Source organism: Anoplopoma fimbria, chromosome 6, assembly GCF_027596085.1.
Source record: "Anoplopoma fimbria isolate UVic2021 breed Golden Eagle Sablefish chromosome 6, Afim_UVic_2022, whole genome shotgun sequence".
Taxonomy (NCBI): Eukaryota; Metazoa; Chordata; class Actinopteri; order Perciformes; family Anoplopomatidae; genus Anoplopoma; species Anoplopoma fimbria.
In genome coordinates, this window is record NC_072454.1 from 22229454 (window position 1) to 22235661 (window position 6208).

Below are 6208 nucleotides of genomic sequence, written 5' to 3' on the forward strand. Positions count from 1 at the left end.
TTTCGCCGATTTTTCCTCCCTTTGGCAGCTTCTTTTTTTACAAAGCTATTCTCCCTCTGGTGTTGCTTTTTTGCAGTTTTTTAAAAGTCAGGGATACAGTCAGAACAATGTGCTAAAAGTAGGAAATGATGATGAGAAACAGTCTTTCTAGTAGTTGGAAAGTTGAATTACCGCCTCGCAGTTTGCAGTTTACATCCATGTCTGTCCAAAATTCCATCACTTCATGATTTTATCCTATTAGACATTTGTGTGAAATTGTCATAATTAGAATATGAATTCTTGAGTTATGGCCCAAAACGTGTTTAGTGAGGTCACAGTGACCTTTCACCACCAAATTCTAATCAGTTCATCTTTGACACCAATTGGACGTGTGTACCAAATTTGGCGGAGCTATCGTGTTCACTAGAATGGGACAGACGGACAGAGAGAGGGATGGACAACCCAAACACATAGTGCCACATCAGCATGGAGTGGGAGATAGAGGTTCAAAAAGGCACTGTTTTGTACTTTGGCCTTCCATCCAGACAAGGATGGATACAGTCTTTTCAAAATAAACTTCCGTCTTCACAGGAAGCTCAGTTAGGTTTAGACAAATAAAACCACTTCCCGTTTGGGAAAAGATGGTGAAATACTTGGTAAGGTTTAGGAAAAGAAATGTGAAATACTAATTTAGGTTTAGGAAAAGATGGTGAAATACTTGGTCAAAATTTAGGAAAAGATTGTGAAATACTTAGTAACGAGATTCCATCCACAAAGAGCAGACGGAACAAAACCAACCAACCAACCAACCCTCAGTCATCGCCGCCCTTTGCAAAGGTAGTAGGGGGATTTGATTTGATTTGAATATCGGCCAATCCTAATTAAATGCCAATTAGTTTTTTATGTCGCTATACGCATCCCAAATGGATTACAATATTATTTTATTATATGATCTTATTATGGCCAATTTTTCATTATGAGCTTCTAGGTACCCTTTACATATACAGCGGGTAAAATAAGTATTGAACACTTCACCATTTTTCTCAGTAAATATATTTCTAAAGGTGCTATTGACATGAAATTGTCACCAGATGTCGGTAACAACCCAAGTAATCCATACATCCAAAGAAAACCAAACAAATAAGTTCAGAAATTAAGTTATGTGTCATAAAATGGAATGACACAGGGAAAAATAATTGAACACATGAAGAAAGGGAGGTGCAAAAAGGCATGGAAAGCCAAGACACCAGCTGAAATCTATCAGTAATTAGAAAGCAATCCTGGCCCTTGTCAGTGAAAATTAATATCAGCTGGTTCAGTCCCAACTGATGGCCTATAAAAAGGTGTCTCATTGCCAAGGTGTCACACAAGAAACATCTCATGATGGGTAAAAGCAAAGAGCTCTCTCAAGACCTTCGCAACCTTATTGTTGCAAAACATACTGATGGCATTGGTTACAGAAGGATTTCTAAACTTCTGAATGTTCCAGTGAGCACTGTTGGGGCCATAATCTGGAAGTGGAAAGAACATAATTTCACCATAAACTGGCCACAACCAGGAGCTCCTCGCAAGATTTCTGACAGAGGAGTGAAAATAATTATCAGAAGAGTTGTCCAAGAGCCAAGGGCCACTTGTGGAGAGCTTCAGAAAGACCTGGAATTAGCAGGTACAATTGTTTCAAAGAAAACAATAAGTAATGCACTCAACCGCCGTGGCCTGTATGGACGCTCGCCACGCAAGACTCCATTGCTGAAGAAAAAGCATGTTGAAGCTCGTTTAAAGTTTGCTGCACAACATTTAGACAAGCCTGTGAAATACTGGGAGAATATAGTCTGGTCAGATGAGACCGAAATTGAACTCCTTGGATGCCATAATACACACCATGTTTGGAGGTCAAATGGCACTGCACATCACCCCAAAAACACCATACCAACAGTGAAGTTTGGAGGTGGGAACATCATGGTGTGGGGCTGTTTTTCAGCATACGGCACTGGCAAACTTTTTATAATTGAAGGAAGGATGAATGGAAAAATGTACAGAGACATTCTTGATAAAAAATCTGCAGCCATCTACCAGGATGATGAAGATGAAACGAGGGTGGACATTTCAGCAAGACAATGATCCCAAACACACAGCCAAGGAAACTCTCAATTGGTTTCAGAGAAAGAAAATAAAGCTGCTAGAATGGCCCAGCCAATCACCTGACTTGAATCCAATAGAAAATCTATGGAAAGAACTAAAGATCAAAGTTCATAGAAGAGGCCCACAGAACGGGGCCAAAATCACACCTGAGCAATGCATGCGACTAGTTTCTCCATACAGGAGGCGTCTTGAAGCTGTCATTACTAACAAAGGCTTTTGTACGAAGTATTAAATAAATTCCAGTAAGTGTGTTTCAATACTTTTTCCCTGTGTCATTTCATTTTATTACACATAACTTAATTTCTGAACTTATTTGTTTTGTTTTCTTTGTATGGATGAATTACTTGGGTTGTTGAGAAAAATGGTGACATGTTCAATACTTATTTTACCCGCTGTATCTTTTTTCTACTCCCGTTTCTTCTCCTTTCTTATCTAGGGACAGGCTCTAGAAGACATTTTTTGTCATGTTCCAACGAATTTTGAATTGTATATTTAAAAAATGTATCTTGGTATGTCAGCTTTTCGTCATGTGAATGTTAGATATGTCTTCATGCTTGTGACTTTGGTGCCATGATGTGACCGTTAGGATTCCCCGATCCGATTGGGTGATGTCATTCTGCAGTGTGACCTGATTGGTCCATGTGGCTCCACCAAGTTATTGAAGACATGCTCTCCTATTGCCTGCAAAGCAACCTGACGAAGGTCTACGTACCGAAACGTTCTCACTAGACATCTCTGAATGAAAGTGAAGAAGACATTGTGCTGGAGTTTTTCTTTTGTTGTATAATGTTTATAGTTATCTGATTATAGTAATCCAATTGCATTCACGGTAATCTATTACTTCTCCCCCCTGCTGGTGCCCTCCTACGCCAGGCCAGACTGGCTGAGTCAGCTCCGTTGCTCTATCACGATTCAGCCCGACACTCGTTCACCCCTCCTTCCCTCCCCTCACGAGTCCCTTCATTCACTCTGAGGCGCGTTCAAAACTTCCTCACCCCTCTGCCTTCTCCGTCCCTCTCTCTCTCTGTTTCATCCGATGTCCGTCGCTCCCTCCCTCTGTCTCTTTGCGACGAGGTTTAAACAGCTCTGCCTCGCTTTTCTCCCCTCATTTCTTTAGAACCCCTCTCTCCCTCTCTCCCTCCCTCCCTGCTGGCTGCCTTCAGGGTAGCAGAAGGGAAGTGAATGGCTTCAGCCCTCCCAGCTGGTCCCATCACCCGGCAACCCAGAGCAAAACAAAGGAACACACACACGCACACGCACACGCACAAGCCTATGAAGAGGCAGGCAATGCGCACACACAGACGGGTTTTCCGGCAGATGAGTAGATGCATGCTCTTAGACACATGCAGACAGATATGCAGATGAATGCACGCACACACACGCACACACACGCACACACACACGTACCCCCACCTTTGCCCCCCCCCAAACCTCACATCCATAAACACAGCCAGCCAGCCGTCCCCTGCAGACTCCCACCCATCACCCATCATTCCCTTCTCCCCTCCCCAGCACCCTCTCTCCAGACACCCAGTCCTTTGTCCACACTCTGCTCTGCACACACACACACACACAAAAAAACATATTTGGGGGAAAACAGATGTGTTGGTCCAGAACAGAAGTGGACACAAAGCGGAGAGTAAGTGCACGGTTTGTGTTCAGGGTGCACGTACAAATACGTGAAAACTGAGCACAGAAACATAGCTTCCATTGTTATTTTAAATTACGTTAAGTAGCCTGTAGCAAACTACAGCGAAGGAAAACTACATGTTTGTTTGTGCAACTTAAAGAACCTATGTTATATATCATCAGTGTCTTCTGGTGACAGCATTCCAGGGGTCATTTTGTGATGAACTCTATGACTGCTGTCACTTTTTATTTCCCTAAGACCTGCTACTTCACGTTTTTTCAAAGTTTTGAAGAACGCTTTTGACAGATCTCCATGGTCTGCTGTTTATCATAAACCAGTTGCTACTGAGTGAATGTGGAGCTTTCAGGCCCCCAGTGGGTTGGGGGTCCTGAGGCGATTTTACACTTTAGAAGGCCACAAGCTGAATTACTTTGGTCTTACTATAAAGCTCGAGGCCTTCAAACAATGGGACAGAAATGGCGACAGTAAACAGAAACTAGGGCTGAACTTCACTTTGCAATGCAGCACGTTCAGCTTCAGTGGTTGAAGAGGAACTAGATGCTTTTTTTTCTCACTGCAGACATAGTCAGATAGATTCTTGTATGATGTGAACACAGTTGGGTTTTCCATGAAATTGTGTCTAAAAACAGCTTTTTTTTATCTGCTCAATCTCATTTGTGTCTACTTGTATTAAACTCGCCCTCACCACGACGTCACAGGCAAGAGTTCTATTGCGTCTGTTAACTAGGGTTGGGTGAATGGACGAATATATCGTGCATCGGCAATCTGCAATGTATATAACACACAAATATAACGGCATGTTGGGCTGAGGGAAGCTGGATATATTTTACATAATAAGTAGTCTTAATGTTAACTGCCTTAAGTGCAATGTGTCTGCCCAGGTGCTTCCCCAAATAATACACGAATCTCAAGGATGACGTGTTTCATTCAAAACTTCGAACCTTAGGGTAAGATGAGTGTGTGTGTGTTGAGTGTGGAGTTTTTGACCTCTCATTTCTGGCCCAACTTCAGTGGGTGAAGTTGGGCCAGAAATCCCCACGGTTGACACTAACTTTTGAATTAGATCGGTGGCAGCCCAAGACGAGTATGTGGTTCCTTTATCACTTTCACCAGCTTTGATTAGGGGGCAACTTCTGGTTTTGCTGAGTGAAGCTGTTGTGGGAGTGTCTTAAAACTTGCATTCTCTCTACTAATCAGCAGGGGGCAACTCCTCTGGTGGCAAAAAGAAGTCACATTGTATAGAAGTCTATGAGAAAATGACCCTACTTCTCTCTTGATTTATTACCTCAGTAAACATTGTAAACATGAGTTTATGGTCTCAATCTCTAGTTTCAGGTCTTCTTGAATACAGCATGATGTTCATTTAGTAAATTATGGTCCATTTAGAGTCAAATAGACCATAAAGCAGGGTATGCTTTAGGGCGGGCTTACTGTGATTGACAGGTTGCTAGCACTACCAGAGCCGTATACAGCATCTCTACGACACTCCTCCGCATTCCAAATATGATAACAACCGTTAATCGGCTGCAGAAAAAAAAAAAAAAAATGCCGACGGCCGTTATTCAAGATGGCGACGGTGAATTTGCAAAACTCGAGGCTTCATATATCGGCCGTCCACTTCTTATATACAGTCTATACTTCGAACAAGAGAACCCCCCCATCCCAATGTGCCATCAACTATGGAGAGAAGGTTCCACAGACATGGTTTCTGTCCAGTCCGTTGAGTATTATGGATCACATGGAACCATGCAGCCCTTTGCAGCCACACAGATGCGAAAAATATATATCTCTGGCTTTAGGTTACGTGATGAAACCTGAGCTGAGCCAGCTTTCAGACGAGCACAAACGTCCGCTATTGACCTTGAATTGGTAGTTCGTTAGTTAAATGGGAACTGAACAAAGCGAAAGAAATACAAAAAAACTCCTGCCCTTTCAGCATCATCATCATCCTCATTTTTCTTAACCCAGTGCAATCTCAAACAACAAGTAATGTCCAAGGCATGAACACACAAAGAGATCCTGATGATTTGGGATGGGACCAAAATGGAGCAGCTATTGTGCAATGAAATAAAATTCATCTTTGTCAAAATCAAAGGGAAAGTAGTCACAGCAGGGCAATGACTGGAGGGTTAAAAAAAAAAAAAAAAACCCAAGCCAGACTGTTAAATATTTAGTTTAACTTTCTCCTTTCGGTGCGGTAATTGTGAGCCAAAAAATGCTTTGCTTCCCAGCTCTTCCAGCCCAAACTGCTCAAACAAACAACTAAAGGGAAAGTGTGATTTTCTGGAAACAACACAAGGTGGAAAACCTGAGAATGCTTCTGATGGCTCCGGGAATACAACAACGAATAGGAGGGGAAATCTATGGGAAACGTGATCTGAACTGAAACCAGTCCAGACCCATCTGGTCCAATCCTGTCTAAACACGACGCTAAAA